The following is a 20,159-nucleotide window of genomic DNA, read 5'->3' on the forward strand; positions in this document are numbered from 1 at the left end:
CCTAGAATGAATTTTTAGTTAATGAAGACTTGCTTTCAGCACTCAAAGAGATTAATATATATCAGATTTGCATTGTTTAATAAAAACCCTGTTATGTGAAGTTGGGCAACGTTTCACCCCAGGGGTGGGTTCTAAAATTTTTTACTACCGGTTCTATGGGCATGGCTTATTTTGTGGGCGTGGTTTGATGGTCATGTGACAATTCTTCTTCATATCATCATCACTACCGGCTCGGCAGAACCGGGTGGAACCGGGAGAAACCCACCACTGTTTCATCCTGAGGAGCAGCAAAGTACAGCTGAGAGCTACCACACACATAAACACACACATACTATAGATATGCACCCACATACTGACATGTTTGTACATATATTTATCACGGAGTTACTGAGAACTGGGGAGAAAGGTCTGTTTCCTCTCAGTGATCCTGATACAGCTCACAGCTTTCTGTGCTCATGGTAGAAGGATTTGAGTAATTCAAACATGGTTATAGATTGGGGAGGTAGGGGAAGTCTTGTCTCACTTTCTTTTCCCAGAGAGTCCTTTAAAAATTGTCTCTTTAAAGGGGGGTCACTGTAAGAAGTAAATCACCTTTACTTCTTACTTCAATGATCCTGTCCAGAATCCTACCTTTGTCGTACTAATTCAGAATATAGTGACTGGGAAGACTGGAAAAAAGTCTTCACCTTCTAGATCTGGTTGCTTTAATCTATGACAAAACATAGTCACATTTCTAGGTCAAAGTGATGAAAAATGTGACATTATGCTGCAAACTCTGCCCTTTTAGACATCATGATGCATATTTCATTGTCTGATGATATCTTTGGCTTGTTGAAGATGCTCTTCTTGGAAATTGGAAACCAGTGTGATGGATTCAAGATCAGTCACATATGGTTCCTAAACAGTACACCAAATACACTTCATGTTATTTGAAGATCCTAGACAATTTTCAGGAAAAACTCCAATTTACAACATATTGATTTGGATAAAGTAGGGCTATCAGATCTAGTCTGCAAAAATCCAAACAACTATTATAAGGTAGCAAAGAGTTAAATTTCTCTTTATATTTTTATTGCCATTTAGATATTTTTCAGGTATTGGCAGGGCAGGTTTCATAGCCCTAGTTTATGACTGTTAATCAAATTATTATTTCCAGGAAGACACACACTGAAATTTGGTCAAATATATTTTTGGCTTTCTGATGTCTGGAAAAAAAAAACATTAGGATAAAGAGTAGTCCTAAACTGCAAATATTAGGGCTTTAAAACAGATCACAGTGTTTATTCTGAATCTGAATTCTCTACTGAGAAAAAAGGCTTTATTTTGTGTGGACTGAATTTCATTTTTGTTTGCTCAATCTCTCACGGCAACCACACAACATTCAGGATATAGCTTCCTGATCCATTGACCAGAATCAGGTTTGTATTTAAAAAATTCCCCTGCCTAGCAATATGTGAAGATGAGAAAAATGATTTATTCATCACAAGGCCCCCAATTTATGTCACCACCTGGCAAGCATTCTGACTCAGGCCCACCAGATATATATATAAAAAAAGAATTTTTAAAAAACACAACTAGAGGAAACTTTCCAAAAACCAAACTAAGAAATATTTTCAAATAATGAGAGCTACAAGCTTTTTAAAACAATCATTCACCTAAGTGGATGTTTACACATACAGACATATATACGTGCCACACTCTGCAGAGCATGAGGAAATAAATATAGTCTCTCTATGCTTTTGCCCAGATTTCTGTTTAGTCATAAAACAGCATTAAGATTCAGAAAATTAAAACTGTATTCTATATTAGTCTTAGTCTGGATAAAAAGATGTACAGTATTAGAAAATAAAAATTGTTCTGTCTCCAAATAATCTTGGTCTGGAACGATGAGCTGTGTTTAGAAAGCAAATCTCTCTTTTTTTTATTCCTCTTCAGCCATCCACAACACATAAAATATGAATGATCCTGTACTTTTGCTGCTTTTATGCCCAACAGTATATATTAGATTCTGGCCACTCCCTTACCCTTTCCCTGCCACTTCACAGCACAGCTCAGCATATCCACTCAGCCGGGGAGTTGCAACTCTGAAAATAAGTGGCAAACCTTCTCATTGGTTTGTTCTAGAAAGTATCCAGTAGTACTTTCTCTATTAGCAATGGCTTCTCCAGTGCAAACTAGGCAGTGGTGAAATCCAATTTTTTTTACTACTGATTCTGTGGGCGTGGCTTGGGGCGTGGCTTGGTGGGTGTGGTAGGGGAAGGATACTGCAAAATCTCCATTCCCACCCCACTCCAGGGGACACATACTGCAAAATCCCCATTCCCTCCCCACTCCTGGGGGAAGGATATTGCAAAATCTCCATTCCCACCCCACTTTGGGGCCAGCCAGAGGTGGTATTTGCCATTCTCTGAACTGCTCAAAATTTCCACTACGGGTTCTCCAGAACCTGTCAGAACCTGCTGGATTTCACCCCTGATAGTAGGTAATGTAATCTTCTGAACCAGAACTATATTATCACAGAATTTTAATAACAGTATGCCAGAAGTCTGCTACATAATTCAGGGAGCATATTTTATATCTAGAGGCATGGATCTTAAAAAAAGGATTACCAGGGAAGTGTTTGCACTTGATGGGGCAATTATGCCAAAACTAGGCTTCCTGAATTCTTTATTTATCAGATTACAACCCACATAATTCACAGTCCTGCCAACTGCAGATAATGGAGTTGTAGTAGAAGCAATCTGAAGGGCATCAGGTTGAAGAAGACAGCCTAAGCCACGAAGCCATAGGTAAGTTAATATGCAGCAGTGAGCCTGGTAGTCTAGGGTGCAAAGTCCAAGATGCAAAGCTCCACTGAGCCATGAACTTCATCAGATAAACATAAACCAATAACTTTGTTCAGACTGACCTACCCCATAAGGTTGCTGTAGGGATATCATGGTGTGGAGCTACAGATGTTGTCTAGCTTATAATAAACATAAAAGGAGTAACATGCCTACCGAGCAGTAATTTTCACAACAATCTCTCACCTAGCAATGGGATAGTTGATGGTAAAGATTCATTCTCTGAGCTTGTGGGTGGGTTTCCAAATGTTTTGTTACCAGGTTATTTTATTTATTTTATTTATTTATTTATTTATTGATTTATTGATTTGATTTGATTTGTATACCGCCCTACTCCCGAAGGACTCAGGGCAGTGAACAGCCAACAATAAAATACATAAATACACAAAATTTAAAAACCCGATAAAATCAAATTAAACTTTTTGGCCCAGACAAATTAAAATACCCCAATAATTTAAAAACAGATTAAAATTTACATATTTAAAAAGGGAAGCCAAGCCCTTCCCTTGATGGAATAAAAAGGTCTTCACAGCACGGCGGAAGGAGCGCAGATCCGGGATCCTCCGTATCTCTGGGGGGAGCTCATTCCAGATGGTAGGTGCCCCCACAGAGAAGGCTCTCCCCCTAGGGGCCGCCAGTCGACACTGTTTGGCTGACGGCACCCGGAGGAGTCCCTCTCTATGAGAGCGTACTGGCCGGTGGGAGGCTATTGGTGGTAGTAGGCGGTCCCGTAAATAACCAGGCCCTAAGCCAAGGTTAGATAACATCTTCAGCGGACTTTCAAATTCCACTGAAGATGTTACCTAGCCTGATAATGAAATGTTCAGAAACCAACCCACAAACTCAGGAGAACAAATTTTTACCGTCATTCTACACCTGAGCTAGAGATATTTACCACTATTGCAATGTGATAGTCACTAGATATGGATAAATGTTTTAACACTAAGACCTGCTTAACCTAAAATGTAGAAGTGACTAATTAGTGGTGGTCATGAATTAATTAATTCGACCGGTGGACCTCAAAAAGTAATTGGGATAAAGAGAAATAAGTAACTTTCTTGTGTGCAAATAAAAACAGGTGCTTCTGACATTTCCTGGCAGCTATTGTGTCATCTCCTTTGGAGACTCTTGTCACCGTTAGGATGAATAACTGCAATCGTCAGTTTTCATTAGTGGCCCTTTGGATATATCCCTAGAGCACCATTTTCCTCAAACACATCCTCATGGTCAGATGTGGCCAAAGCAAGCAAAGGAACCACATTCCGCTCCCTGTCTGGCACTTCATTTCCTAGCTGATTATCATCATCAGAAGCTACACGAAGGAGAGAATGGGTGGGTGGATGGGCCGTGTCAAGTGGCTGGAACCAGGAAGAGGGCATTTAGTAAGCAGCCCACCTGGGCTACCTAAGGACAGTCTAGCAGGGTTGATAAATTTGCTTCTTAGTGACTAGGCATTCAATGACAACAGAGCAGGAGGAAGGAAGGAAGCTGGAGGAGGCACCAGCAACAACTCTCCTGTAATTTTTTTTTTTAAATTCAAAACTGTATGTTTGCTGTTGCTTTAATGGATGTTGTGATGATTCAAAACTGAGCCAGTCAAGTCACATAGCTTGCTGCCAAAGGGTGGGCTCAAAACACCCACATGCAGCTGGGTGAGGCAAGTGACTGTTACTCTGCTTCCTTATCTTGAGAGCAACTTGAGATAAATGCCTGGTGCACTGTTTGCTCTGGCTCAGTATGGAGGCCACCTTCCCAAAGGGAGTTTTACTGCTTTTACAGGCGCCAGACAGCACTGATTGTGGTTCTCTCCTCATCGCTCTGGGAACTAAGTACATTGTCTACAGGGAGGATTTTTAACTCTTGTTCACAATGGAAAACTCCTGAGAATTGCTGTTGCACTGATTTGAGTTACAATGACACCTGAAGCTCAACATTATTTAAGCTGGCCTTAACATTAGACAAAGCAGAAAACAAAATCTCTCCTCTCCTATTTTTCTGTTTCAGGCACCAAAATGCGGAAAGCTGCATTAAATAGAAACAGAAGAGACTTAGATTAACTGAAGAGTTTTGCTTGTTTATCCCACATTTTTAATTTTTTATTAATTTTTTTGGCAAGAGAGGTGAACACATAGCATGGACTTACTCACTGCCTGGAAGTTGCAATGGTCTGGATGAAGTGGAACCAATTCAGGTCACGCTCAAAGTAAAACCAAGCCGATTGGTCCTACACACACACACACACACACACACACACACACACACACACACACACATACGCAACCACTTACTATCTTTGGCTCCTCCACATTGAACTGATGTGCAGATTGGAGGGTGCTCCTAAATTCTCAAGAAACAGGTGGCAGTCATGGGTAGAAGAGCCTTTCAACATCTTCATCTTATCTGCCAATAATGCCATTCCTAGACCAGAAGGTCTATTATTCATTGCCTTGATCATCTATGGAATTGTATATTTAAGATTCAGATGACCAAACTTTACCAAAACTCCATTAGTCTCCTCTTCCAAGCATTGGGCTTGGGTACTGGATGAGCCTTAAAGTTTGCTTATTTAGATTTTGCTTCATGAGGTTTTTTTTTAATGGTAATTATGGTTATTTTATTGTTATCTCCCATGTCAATTAGACAACTGTATAACTATCTATAATAAATCCTAAGAAGTTGCAAACATGCTTAGGGTAGCCTTCTCAGATTTGGCAACCTACTGATTTGAGAATTTGAGCGTCTAGATTTGTCAGCAATGGCCATGCTTCCTGGGGAAGTCTGGGAATTGAAATCCACTCCTTTGGAAAATGCAGGTTAGAAAAGGCTGGCCTAAAGAGTTCTGGGGCATAGTGTCATTTTGTGGTTGGAATCAATCATATCATAAATTGCACTGAAGTCTGCAAAGGAACAACAGTTCCACTTCCAACATCTTGAAATGTACCTTCCCAATTAGTCGCTTCTATAGAAGGAAAAAGCCAAGTAACTCCATCAGGTAAAAGTAATTGGGTAAAAGTCATGGGCATCTTTCCTCCAGTAAATGCCAGCAACTTAGTCCAAGTAATAAAATATAAAAAAACTAGATTATCATAATAAATGACTTCTACTGACTACCACCACTATGATCAAAGTTGAAAATTACAAATAGCCATAAAGGATTAGTCAGATTCTACAGAACAAGAGTATCGCATCCGGCCACACATCTACTCTCAGTCAATAAAAAAAAGTTTAGAGAGGTGCCAAGCCCTACAGTTTATATTATAGACACACCCTACAAAAATGCAATTTTTGAAGCCAGTATTGTAGGAATTGTTTTCAGCTACTTTTGATACTTTTTAATGGCAAATTGATTATTCAGTTAGGACAGAAAAGCAGTGAAGCATTAACAGGTTCTGTTGAAATACTTTTATTCTTCAATATTCAGTGAATGTAAGAGTAAGGCACTGCTGGAGCTTAATGAAATTTACAAAATCAGTAATCATATCAGGGTAATTTCCAGAAAGGAAATTAGATGTAATTGCAAGCTCAATTAAAGCAAAGGAAGTGATTGCAATTGAACCAGATTTATTTAAAATAAGATGAGAGGGATTGCTTGGCTTGGATAAATTAATGTCAATCAAAGTCCTATAGAAGAGACATAGCTTTTCAGTTTTTCAAATGCCAAGGTATCTAAGTTTTTTTTCTAAGTGATTCTAAGTTTTTTTTTTAAAAAAAATAGTTGTTTTGAAAAAAGAATAGGCACATGTTGATTTGTGAGATATACATCTATTTTCCATTTAATTTCTTTGTCTTCTAAAAAAGGGAAATGCATGCCAAAACTTCCTATCTTCGAAAACTATATTTATTGGTTCCTGCTGCTGAGGAACTAAGAGTTATTCCATTTTCTTTTAACACGATTAATAAAGTTTTAGCTTTTATTTAGAATGGGAAAACAGGATTCCTGGAGTGTTGACATACTCTGTTCAAATTATAAAAAGCAGTCTGGAAACCTTGGCTGCAAAGATATAGTTGATTTCATATACGTTTACTTCTAAACTGGAAAATAGCAATAGGAAAATACCCCCAAGGAAGTAGCATCAGCAAAGAACATGCTTTTATAACATTTTCATTTTTTTTCATTATTTCATTGCTATCATCAATAGAGAGATTTTAAAAAATACAATTTAGATTACTTGAAGTATTAAGCCCACAGAATCAGAAGTACATTCCGGATCCGCTTCAAGCTGCTGGTACTCACCTATAAAGCCCTTCATGACATGGGCCCAGAGTATTTGCAGGATCACCTCCTACCGGCCTCCCACCGCCCGGTGCACATAGGGCTGCCCTTCTCTGGGTCCTCTCAGCCAAACAGTGTCGGCTGGTGGTCCCCAGGATGAGGGTGTTCTCTGTGGTCACACCAACCCTCTGGAATGGGTTGCCCACCAGGCTCCGGACGGCCCCCAACCTCCGCACCTTCCGCACCGACCTAAAGACATGGCTCTTTCAGCAGCTTCCCTGATCTGCCGTGGATTTTAACTTGGGGATTTGGGGATTTTAAATTGGTTTTTAATATTATTTAATTTTTATCTATTGTCAGGTTGTTTTATTGTTGTGAGCCACCCCGAGTCCTACGGGAGAAGGGTGGCATATAAATCTGACAAATAAATAAATAAATAAAATAAATAAATGTACTTTAGTCTCACTGCAGCTGTATCTTCTAAATGGCTCTCAGCAACTGTCAATTCACATAGTGTTCTCATTATAAAGTAATTCTGCATTAGTATGAGAACAACAGATGCAATGGGGTACAATTAAGTGGTATGGAAAGGTACAATGTGGTTATAATGGCAAAGCATGTACTGTTTCTCAGGATCATTTTTATCTTTGGATTAGTTCGAATGCTGAAGAAAACAAAAGATTGTCCAGTGCTGTGGGATCTTGTATTGGATTGTCTTCAATATATTATCCATCAGAAGTTTTAAGATCTTTTTCTCATGGATCAAAATTGTTATCTTTATAGATAACCGGTCTTCTTATTAAAATGTATTCCAAATTATATTTACATAAATTGGATACTGCATACAAAACTGAACCCCTTGCCAACCTCTATTGGGGAACTGTGATTAAAATATATGCATTAATTTATACAAAATTATATAGAAATTTCTGATCAGATTTGGCATGCACATATTCGACCATCTTATGTAAACTGAAACTTGAGAGAGCGAACTTGTACTGAATTTAAGTATGAAAATCAAAGATACAACCATTCTTATGCAAAGTTTTCTGAACTTTGATGTAGATCTGATTGTGAATCACTGATATCGGAAATACTGTCTTAAATATAACACATGACCACATTCAGGGACCAAATGTGATTATCTGAAAATCACCACTATTGGTCATAGAATATATTGCAACAAGCTGATTAGGTTGTATAAATCTTCCACACTAATGCTTTCTAAATGGCAATGTTTGAAGACTTTCCTTATAGAAAAATAATTCATTTTTATAGAATTTTAGAATTTGTATATAATTGTAAAAAAAATAAGGGACGTACCCCCCCCAAAAATAATACTATGACGTACTGAACTCACACGCTACACTGAGCCAAGTTTTATTTAAGTGCGCTGATTACTAGCTCAATATGCTAAGCTATAAACTAGAGTTTACAAGCCACAATGCCTGGGTTTGCACAATTCACCAAGTCAAAAGCAAACAAACCACATTTGGCCTAGAATGATGCAATAATCCAATTAAATTCCATAGCTGAGTCCCAGTTTGGATTTGAGACCAATATTCTGTTACACCACTGCTGACCATATATAGAATTAGTTTTTTTTTTAATGTAATAAGCAACCATAATAGATAACCAAGTTATTAAATAGGAGGACCTCAAGGATGCCACAAAAATAAAGCTTCGACCTGGTAATATATTATCAAGTAAGCCAATCATTAAAATTTTTCATAAAGCTGACAAACAGTATATTCAGATTAAAGTGTAAATTTGTATATGTACATGGCCACAATGTATGACCATAAAACAAATTGTCTCCCAAACACCAAAAGTTACCTATAGAACATAGCAACAAACTTTGAGATCTATTTCCTGATCAGCCTGGCACTATTGCAAGTAGACTCTGGTATTCTATCAAGTTCTATATGCTGATAATTTGGACAGATTGTGGAGAGGGAGGAAGGGAAGGACGGAGGGAGGGATGGAGGGACAGAGAGACAGAGAGAGAGGGAGAAAGAGGGAGAGAGAATATGAGATATCATGATAACTGTAATCAGGCTACCATAGGCATTTAATCTAAACCCACTGCAATCTAATCCTACCAGTAGCAATCTGACTTTAAGAGTAAATTCTGGAGTGGCTTCATTTCCCCCCTAGAAAGTTTCTTCCAAAATTCATTCTGAGTATCTCTAGCCAGTGATTAAGAATTTGTGTCCCACACCTCAAAATGCCATGCAACTTCCATCACCTCTGACTTGGGAGTTGATTGAAATTAAAATTCTCTAACTTCCGGAGGGCAGCAGGGTCCTTAGACAAATGCACACATACATAACTAGTAGCTCTCAACAACTGTTCAAAATTACAATGGCACTGAACAAGGAGACCTTATAACCTTGGAGTTCTAGCTATCACAACATCCTCATAATCACATGATTACAATGTCCAATATTCCTTGCTGGCTTCCCTCAAGCAAAGTCAGCAGGAAGTTGGAAGTTGTTTCAGTTTTCCCTGTGTTTTTGCCCACCTGCCCCCAGCAATGCCTTCCTGTGCTTAGGAGCACAGTTCACAGAATCCCCCTAGCCCCCTGCAACACTTGCATATCTGCCCACATTTTGCAGCACCTGCTAGCAGCACCTCACGCACCTGCCTGCATTCTGCCTGCCTGCAATATCCCTTCTCCCGATGCCTGCAGCTCTCACTGATGGCTGTCACTGGCTGGCTGCTTGCTTGGGATTCCCATGTCTTCTCACTTAAAAACCTACATGGTCCTGGGGATATGACTGCTAGGATTGCTGTCGCTAAGTGATCACATGACATTGCACTACATAGCCAAATTGCTTGGCAATAGAAATTCTGGTCCCAATTGCTCTTGTAACCTGAGGACCACCTGTAATCACTAGCACATACATTCCTTAAAAATAGCCACATCATTTTATGCCCTTCCTTCCTTCCTTCCTTCCTTCCTTCCTTCCTTCCTTCCTTCCTTCCTTCCTTCCTTTTCGATGTCTGATGTTTTAGCTCTATCAAGGGGCACTCCCTCTCAAACTAAGGGTTGCGTAGGGATTGTCTACACCTACACAGAACAACACACACATTTCAAGCTACTGTACAAACAACACATGGAATCAGTTCCAGGTGTTGCAAAACCAAGATATATAATCTTATAATTTGCACCAAACTGGCATTTATATCATGCAAGGTACATAGTATTTATACAGTGAATAAAACAGAATTGTAGCTTTGAAGTCAGATACTAACTTCTAACTTGAGCATAAATTCCATTTTGGAACAATATTATCTCTAGTTAACATTGAAGATTCTAGACGAAATGGGTATACTTGTGTGTGTGTATTAAAATTCAAGTCTTAGCACATGCATCATAAATTTAACACATCTGTAATTTAATTTCTCATAATCTTACACAAAAGTATTTGGAGTCAACTTCCTCCATTCCCATGCTCTCCACAATTTCTAGACTTTATATCAACCTGGATAAGTCTGTTTTAAATATTAATTGGAAACACACTAAAACTGCCAGTCCTATATCTCAATCCAGAGAAATGATTATCACAACATTTGTAAAGCTAGAAAGCAGGTTAGAATAAGTGCTCAACTGGAACATCTAGTTTTACCTTCAAGTAAAGTGAGCAGCATCCCTCCGTACTTTGGGTACAAGATCTTGTGTTGTCGTTGTTAAATCCCTGTTATCACGACTGACAACTCAAAGGTGGAAACTGGAAAAAGACAGTTGGGAACTTTCACCGAAGAACTTAAAAGAAAGAAGGAGGAGGAGGAGGCAAAGAGAAAAAGAAGCTGTAACAGCTCCTTTCTTCACCCTAGCAGATCCGTCAGCAAAAAGGCAGAGGAATATCCAAAGGCTGGAAGGAACTGGCAGGGTGATAAGCTAGATCTGAAATCTGAAACTGCAGGTTGGGTCAGTTATATATAAATACAAACACACCCATTTACTCGCCTCTGTCTCACCACCCCTTCGTGTTTCCTTAGTATTATAATAGGAGGCAGCCCTCTAGCTGTGCTACTGCAAACTAAGAATGCTCCGTAATATTCACAAAGAGTAAATAGTGAGCTCTGTCAAATACAAACCTGGAATTTTATCTTATTGATAGAAACCATATGATTAAAGCTGATTAAATGCTCAAGCAGAGGACAGAAATCTAACATTAAGTAATACATTTAAACATCTTTGAAGAATTTCAACAAAATATGCCAGAGTGTTATTCTAGAGAATGTATAAAGTAAATGCAGAAGAGGAAGCACAAAGAAGATTTTAAGGCAATAGACTGAGGAGGTGAGGAACAAGCAAGTGAGAGATATCTTATGTATGAATAAGATTAAGTTATTTAACACATTTTTAATTTTAAGTTTTTAGCTTGAATAAGTTTTTTGTAATTTCAAAAACAGTTGTCAACTTTGAGGATATGCAAAATACTCTCAATCTAATTCAGTGATATACTTTAAAAACTGTGAGTGATTTTTTTTTTTTAAGGAAAAGGTTGATCATGTCATGGCTGCCATCCTACACATGCCTTGTAAGAAATAAGTTTTCTTATTTGTTGAACAATTTCCCATTGTTCACTGTACTTTTCTGCTGTGTGTAGAGGATTGTAGCTTTATTGTGCAACTCTTTTCATGATAATAATGTCTGAAGCAAGTCTTACTGTATTTAATAAGCCTCACTCCCAAATAAGTGCAGCAGCTGTAATTACATATTTGATAAACAGTAATTGGATTACTTTACTATGAGCTTAAACAATCAACAGTGTCAAACAGATGCCTTTTTACACAACTAATAACATGCAGTAGAATGATTAATACGTTGTTCTACTGGATTGTTTTAACAGCAGCACCCAAGGAAATCTATCATCCTATTTTGTAACAAACTGTAGGTGAAAGTGTGGGAAGGAACAATCCCTCTGATCAGAAGTATTGTAGAAGACTTTGAACATAAACTTCCACCCTTCGTCCATTCAAATCCTATCACATTCTCTTTTCTGACCTTTCCCATCAGGTGGACCCAGAGATTTGGGGGAGAGGATTTAAGAACGCCTCCGTGTTTGCCAGCCTCAGAGAGGGAAATCAGATGCATGGTTGGTTTTTTCTCCTGTTCATGGATGTTATCCTAGGACCATTGAATTGCTTCCTTAATTATTAAGAAAACAGCATGTACTAAACTGAGTGAGACAAGGCTGCATATTCTCCCGTTATTTATTCAACTTGTATGTTGAACATATATTAAGAGAAGCTGGCTCGAAAGATGAGCATAGTTTTAAAACTGGAGGAAGAAATATTAATAGACCAAGCTACGCTGATAGCCAAACATGCAAAGCTGTGATCTGTAAGCTGTGATAAGAAAAGTCAAAGAGCACCCTGAAACAGTGGAACTAAAATTAAATAGAAAGAAGACCATGCTAATGACAACAGCTAAGCAATCAGCTTTAAAATTGACAGTGAGGATATTGAAGCAGCTGATAACTTCTGCCTTTTAGGACCAACCATTAATTGTAAAGGAACAAGCAGTCATGAAATACACCACAGATAAGCACTTGGCAGAACAGCTATGAAGGCCTTATAAAGGATATTTAGATACCACGTGTGTGCATACCTATAAAGTTCAGAATTGTGCAAGCAATGATATTCCGTCTTAACACTTTGGACTATGAAGAGGCAGTATAGGAAAAGGATGGATGGACTAAGTTAAAATGGTGATGAGTACACAATTGGAAGATGTGAAAGACCAGGTTAGGGAGAGAAAATCATATAGAAAATCTATCTGTGAGGCTGCTAAGAGTTGACATTTATTTGATGCCACATAATTAATGTACTAAATTAAACCAGAATATATTGTTACTCAAGCAGCCCTGATTTTATGTCTTTGTGGAGGATAGAACTGCCTGAGATCCACAGAAAGGAACTGGATGACACTAATGTCTTTTTGTCCTTAATGTTCTATTAATGTTCTATTAACCCCACATTTTCTGCAAAAGGATCTAACAGAACTTTTAAAGCAAAAGATGTTGCAACATGATGTCCTGAAGCCAGGCATTCTTCAACTTATGGTCATAATTGGGACTGGAATTTAATTTGCAAGTTATAGTTCTAAATCAAGTTGGATCCAATTTTATGATCCAATTTTTACAGAGGTTGTTAAGAAAATTACAGAGTAATCAAGTGAATCATGAGGTCATTAAATGAATCCATCTTGTCCAATGAGTGGGTTTTTTTGCCAGATATTGGCAAAAATGGTCACAAATTATATAATGTGATTGTAGGATGCTGCAACTGCTCATAAATACAAGCCGGTTGCAAAGCACCTGAATTGCAATTATGTGTGAATGCAGGAATGGTGCAATGGTCATAAGTACATATAATAAATCATTTTTTTCCCAAGGAAACTATAACTTTGAACTATCATTAAATGAAAGTTAATGTAAACTGATGGTTACCTGTAACATACATCTGCATGAAAGATGCAATGCACATATGATATAAACATATCATTATCATCATCATCTAAACTTTTCTGCTTTCTGGAAACAATAAGTTCCTGATATATCATACCAGCAAGAAGGTTCTGCATAGGGAGTGATAGACACCGATTTGCCAGACTTTCCATCTAACTGAAAGTCAAAAAACAAAAGATGTCTGGTAGCACCTTTTTAAATACATTTTACTAAAAGGCATAAGACTCATCTGATGATATCAGGTTTGGCTCACAAAAGCTTATGCCTTTTAATAAAATGTGTTAGATGGAAAAGGCGCGACTGAACTCCTCCTCTTATTTGACTAACACCTCTCTGCACCTACAAAAGCTTTTTTTGATTCAAGCTAGTGGTAGTGCAAGGTCTAAACTCTGGCAACACAGAACAATTCTGAATTGATTCCATATTCCTGTTCACAGAATGCTGCATTGGTAAAAACGTACTCTGCTGTTCCTACTACATCCACTTCTAAGTATGTCTAACAGCACCAGCAAATCTGGAGGGTTTATTTTGAAATTTATTAATCTCTGCATCTACCTTCATGTACAGAATTTATATATTATATGGCAGTGTATATGTTCTATGGACATTTTGACCAGTTCTATTTTATATTATGCTTCGGTTAGCAAATAAATCTAGAGTTTGCAGTGCTGTTCAAAAAGCTCAATTTCACAAGTTGCTGATAAAACATAAACTTTCAAAAGCAAGGTAGAATTTCCTCAACTCCGCTTGTAATAAAGGTCTTCATATCAATATTTTCAGTTTTGAAAATATTTATCCTAGCTATGAATCATTTATGCCAATCCAAAAGTGCAATATTTCATCACTGGGTATTGGAAGAAAGTATATTACCTAAAAGGAGCAATAATAGTCAAATTTATATGAAGTGTTGAACAATTTGCATCCTCTGTGCTGATCGCACTGTGTGGGCCAGGCCTTTACACATGTTTCTCTTGGGACCTAGAAGAAAATCCTATGCAAACATAAACTTGGCGGTGAGTCATCAGAGTCAGTGCAATTCACAATAGCAAGTTCTTTGTGATATATGTAGAAATACATCTCTTTCCCTATATATATTCAATGTAATGCTATAGTACAAGTGTCTGTATTGCATTTTGGGTGCCAAGATTACAGCAGAGAGATTTAGCCCTTGAGTTTTTGCTTGCTTCAGAAAAAAAAAATTACCAGTATTTGTATTCCATGACAACAATTTCTGTTTGGGAGAAAATTCACATCATCTAGTATGATAACTGATCTAATAGCATCAGACATAGATATCTCTTTGGCAAATGAATGCCACATTCTTCCAGTAAAACCAAGTAGCTATAATAATGAGAATATGAAATGTGTATTTCGTATTAATCTCTTTCCTAACTCATCATTCAGTTGAAAATGTCGGATGTTTATTTTATGGCAGCCACAGTTTCGTGGCATGTTTAAATTATTTTAATTCCAGTGATCAAATTGCTCCCATAATCTTGCATACCAACCCTTCCATATAATTGCCAACCCATTTAGGTTGAGTGATGAATTCTGAAGGAGGCATTTTCCTGTTTATCCACTGGCATCAAAAATTCTGTTTGTGTACATAGGATTTCCCTTCCTATAGACATGCATTTCCCTCTAATGTAATTTATTAAAACATGGTATTGAAGGTAAGTATACATTTCTAGGTACACTAAAGATAAAGGTAAAGATTTCCCCTGTCCAGTCATTTCTGACTCCAGGGAGCAATGCTCATTTCTTAGCTGATGGAGCCAGCATTGTCTGAAGATTTTGTCTGTGGTCATGAAGCCAGCATGACTATATGCCAAGGTGCACAGAACACTGTTATCTTCCCACCAAACTAGTACCTATTTATTTACCTGCATTTACATGCTTTCAAATTATTAAGTAGACAGGAACTGGGACAAGTAATGGAACTTACCCAGTTGCATGAGGCTCAGGTCTCAAAGGTAGGCTGTCAGCTTTCAAACTGACAAATTTAGCATCTTTAACCGCTGAGGCATTGTTTCCCCCGCCAGATACATTAATCACAAATCTGCAATTCTATTTGAGTTTTAAGTCTAAATGAGGATTTATTCAAATAAGCATCCTGGTTGACCAGAATCTGGATCCAGTTTTCTTATCTCAGGTTTCCTAGTTATTACCCAATACAGAAGTGGTACAATATATTACCTCTCCCTGTTTTTTTCTTCTACTTTTGTTCAATCATGCCCAGTTCTTGGAGACCCCGTCGGTTTTTTAGTAAGGTTTTTCAGAAGTGGTTTGCCATTGTCTCCTTCCTAGGGCTGAGGGAAGGTGACTGGCCCAAGGTCACTCAGTTAATTTTGTGCCAAAGGCAGGACTAGAACTCACAGTTTCTGGTTTTTAAGTTGATGCCTTAGCAACTGCATCAAACTGGCTCTTGACTGTATATTCTCTCTCCCTATTCTGTCAAAAGTCAAATGATGATTTGCAAGTCAAAAATCACCCATCCTACACACAGCATGTGAAACAAAGCCTGGTAATAGTCAGTCCTTGCTGCCCCTGTTATTCTGGATGGTTGTTTATAAGCTATTCAGCTCAAGAAACCCTGGTATCAATTGAAATAGGGCTGGTTTTTAAAGAACACATTGCTAAAATTATTTTGACATTTATTTTCAGCCAAACAGCAAACTTGTTTCCTCCATGGGTCTGAAGTCACAGACACAATCCAACCATTGTAAAAGGCAAATTAATTCATCTGAAAACTTTTTGGAAGTGTTCTTGCTGCAGGCTGCAAGTCTTCCATGGTGAAATCTCCAGAGTTTAATTTTATGGAGTTAAAATCTTGATACATTTTCTGTTAGAAGCAGTGGGGCATTTTTTTAAAAATCAGAGACCATTTGATTCAGAGCCATAGGCTAGCAAAGCTTTTGTTTTTGTTGTTAGCTGTGTAGAAAATCTAGCAGATATAGGTTGTTTTAAGTGCTAAGTTACTGTTTTAATCATTACTTGCAATGGCTAACGAACTACAGTAAAGCTTATCACAAGGCAATAACCTGACAAAATCTAAACTTGTTATAGTTTAAAAAAATTTGGTAGAAGAGAATATTTGTAGCTCAGGGTTGGGCTCCTTGGTGCTCTTTGAGCTTGGTTTTTTTTTTTTCCGGATGTCTCATTACCAAACAAGGTAACATCATCAGTGCTAGTAGGAAGGGAAGTTTACTCCATTTTATACATTAGTGGCTTCAGTGCTGATGGGAGTAGTCTTGGTGGTTCCTTGATTGGACTGTTGTTTAGCATTAGCTTGTTTGTCTGAGTTGGTAGTTCTTTGATTGGCATATTATTTGCTTCATGATTGTTGGTCTAATGTTAATCTTGGGGTTAATCTCTGCTCATCTGGGTGTTGATTTCTGGTGAGGTGATGTTTTGGCATTTTTGTTTTCTTTTTGGTTTTTTGATTGTCTCTTTTGAATGATATTCATCAAGTTTTGATTGCTAATTGGTATTCATAACAAACTCCTTAATTTCATGAACAGACTTAATCATAGTTTCAACTAGGAAACTGTAAGTATCCTAGGCCAAGCCAAGTCCAAATATCCTAAGGAATTCCTGGAAGCTGGGCACCCAGACAAATCAACCTTCAACTGGCATATAAAGATAAACAAGAATGAAGTTAATCCCAATTTATTTGTAGCAAACACCCCTTGTACCTCTTTTTAATCTCAGTGCTGGCTAAATTACAAAGTCCATATGCTAACCCTGCCACAAATCAATTAAGCCTACAGTACAAACACAATGCGTGTGTATTTGAACTAGCATCCTAAGGAAATTGAGAAAAGATCTACTGAATTTGAGGAGAATTAATTCCTAACAACCTGATTACATTCCTAGGCCTGCTTTTTATAAGACACTAAAACAAAGCACTTTTGATTTAGTGTGAAGTATGACCTACTAACTAGCTATGTAATCAGGCTAGACTGACACTGGGCTCATGGATCATGTTATTCCATAATGTGGTCTGAGGGTTAGTGAGCTCTGTGAACCAGCCACTGTTGTCTACTGATTGAGCCATTGTTAAAGAAATTATCCCACGTTGCAATACATGCAACACAGATTGGATTTTACAATCAAACCAAAATGAGGGTAGTGGGATTAAATTAATGTTTTCACACCATGAGGCCTGGGCTATAAATTACTGGCTCCCTGAAGAATTTCTGCTATCTTACACTGAATTTGTATCTTACTGTAATAATTGCAGCATGATCACCACACCTGTTTGGCCACTGTTGACAGAATGAGACTAGATCTGGGTTAAGTATACAAAAATATTTCCAGATTGGAATGTGGACTCAGGAGGTGGCCAAGGACACCTCCAACATTTCCTCCTGTCAGTTTTAGGAGGATTCTCTCTTTCTTCCTCTAAGAGAAAACCACTTCAGATAAACCAAAATGCTCCCAATTGGCGGGAAGACTTGATATCTTATACGGTACAGTGTTTGGCTCAACCTCCCAAGTATTTGGCATGGTACAAAAGCTAAACACATTTGGCAGAATCTTTCCTTTTTTTAAAAAAATGTGTAGCTTATCTACTCCCCAAATCTGGAATGACAACAAACTGCAATGCGGACAAATTTACATCAGCTAATGCCAGGTTTCAAAGGTCTGAGAACAGATATAAACAATAGTGCCAAGCAACAAATTGACTTGGCACCACAGCTGCTTGTAGAGTCCATTTTATATCTGTTTAAAATAGGCAAGGCAATATGAGTGGACTACTCAAGGCAATATAGGAATTACATTCAGGCAGAGGTCATACTTACGGTCTACTCTTAAACAGTACATGGCCATTGATTCCTTACAGATTTGTGTGAATGTACAAAATGCAAAAAGTAGCAGTGTCATTCCAAGCAATCTGACCCACATTAACTCTCGCTATTTGCTTTTCGCTTATTTTGAGATTTGGATACCTATATTCCTTTTTGAACTAGTTACGAAAGATTTATAAAAGCCTTTGCTTTGCTATTTTGACACCCAGAAAGAAGTGTGATGAATCTTAGAATCCCAGATGAAAGAAGATAGTAATTATTAAATTGCTTTTCTGTAGGCAAGTAAAGTGCTTTATTGCATATCTTGTCTGTGAAACAGGTTATTATAATAATCATTTTCACATAGAGAAAAATGTGGTTCACATTAATTGGAAAATGTACTTAATTCTTCTTCAGAGGTGGAGGCCACCCCTGGATTGGAATGAAAAATAAATTGGCTGGCCTAACCAGCATGTGTAGAATCCAGGATACCTTTTGATGACTTGCTTCCACAAGGTCCACTACTTTATTATTACATCTGCCAGTTTCAATCAGTCAAAAAACAACCAGAAATAAAACAGGTATCTTAAATCAGGCACACACAAGGCTACTATATTGCTGAAGTATTATGAGGCCATAGCTATTAATCAATTGTTAAATATTCATAGCCCACTCATTACCCTAAGGATCTCAGGATAGATGGCAGTTTATCAGGCACATAAAAAATACAAAAACAATAAAAGTAAATCATAGTTTGAATGAATAAAATAAGTGATAATACTAGAAAGGACACATTTTCATAAGCAACAATAGATCACAGCTAGCCTGTGGCTGTTAAGATCCAAATGCTAAATAAAAGGTCTGATTTTCATTAGGTGCTGAAAAAGCAAAGCTCTGGGGAGAGGCATTTCAAAGTCAGGATGCCACAAGTCAGAGAACACTCTGGCTCATGTGTAGAATGTGTCATACTGGTTGGATCTCAGTGCGCTGCATAGAGGTAGCTGATGCACTTATATGATCTCTTATGGATAAGCCAGTCAGTCTTGCTATTCTGTACCAGCTGCATGAGATACATTGCAACAATCTCACTAGGAATATAATTATTGGGGCCATGAAATCTATGTCTAGGAGGTATTGTAGTAGTGGATCAATTATAGCTATACTTCAGCTTCATTTGATACCTGTTCTTACAGGGAGTACAGAATAAAGAGGAGTCTACAGAGATAGTCTTGCCCAATTCCAGAATCCATGAACTGCTTCCATCTTATTGAGGTCATAATGCTTCTACCTTATTGAGGGTCAACCTCTATTTATGGCTCTCTTCCAGTCCATTATCACAACTACACATCTGTTCAATATGTCACAGCTCACCTTAATGCCAGGGATAGATACAGCAAATTTCATCTACATATTGGTAATCCAATTCCCTTTAAAACACACTCAGGCTCTGTATCCAGCAAACGATGACTTACTCCGTAAACCATAATTTAGTACAAAATGCAAAGCCAGCCATTCTTTTTTGTCCATGATGGATTTTCTGTGGCAGGAAAAAAAAAACCAAGGGGAGAGGGATACAAATGGAAGATATTCCATGTTGACTTGACACAAAATACACACACACACACACACACACACACACACACACAGAGAGAGAGAGAGAGAGAGAGAGAGAGAGAGAGAGAGAGAGAGGGAGGGAGGGAGGGAGGGAGAGGGAGGAAGAGAGAGAGGGAGGTACCTTTGGTAACAGTTGAGTACTAAAACAGTGGTACTCAACAGTTTTGAAACTTATTGATTCACTAAATTATTCCTTATGGGGAAAATTTGTTTGGTA

At 37.9% G+C, this 20,159-nt stretch overlaps 1 protein-coding gene across 4 annotated transcripts in view; it reads right to left on the reverse strand.

Annotated features, from left to right (window-relative positions):
* The window catches only part of PLEKHA6 (pleckstrin homology domain containing A6), a 233,829-nt gene that overhangs the window by 124,655 nt on the left and 89,015 nt on the right, over positions 1 to 20,159 (reverse strand). For 3 of the 4 annotated variants that reach the window (XM_070941534.1, XM_070941533.1, XM_070941532.1), the window contains exon 1: positions 10,689 to 10,911. The exons of the other annotated variant lie outside the window; for it this stretch is intronic. The gene's annotated coding sequence lies outside the window, so the exon portion shown is untranslated. Of the gene's footprint in view, positions 1 to 10,688; positions 10,912 to 20,159 lie in introns of those variants that run through there. 4 annotated transcript variants of the gene reach the window in all.

This window comes from Pituophis catenifer, unplaced genomic scaffold (assembly GCF_029215685.1).
Source record: "Pituophis catenifer annectens isolate HBS135680 unplaced genomic scaffold, rPitCat1.0.hap2 SCAF_3, whole genome shotgun sequence".
NCBI lineage: Eukaryota > Metazoa > Chordata > Lepidosauria > Squamata > Colubridae > Pituophis > Pituophis catenifer.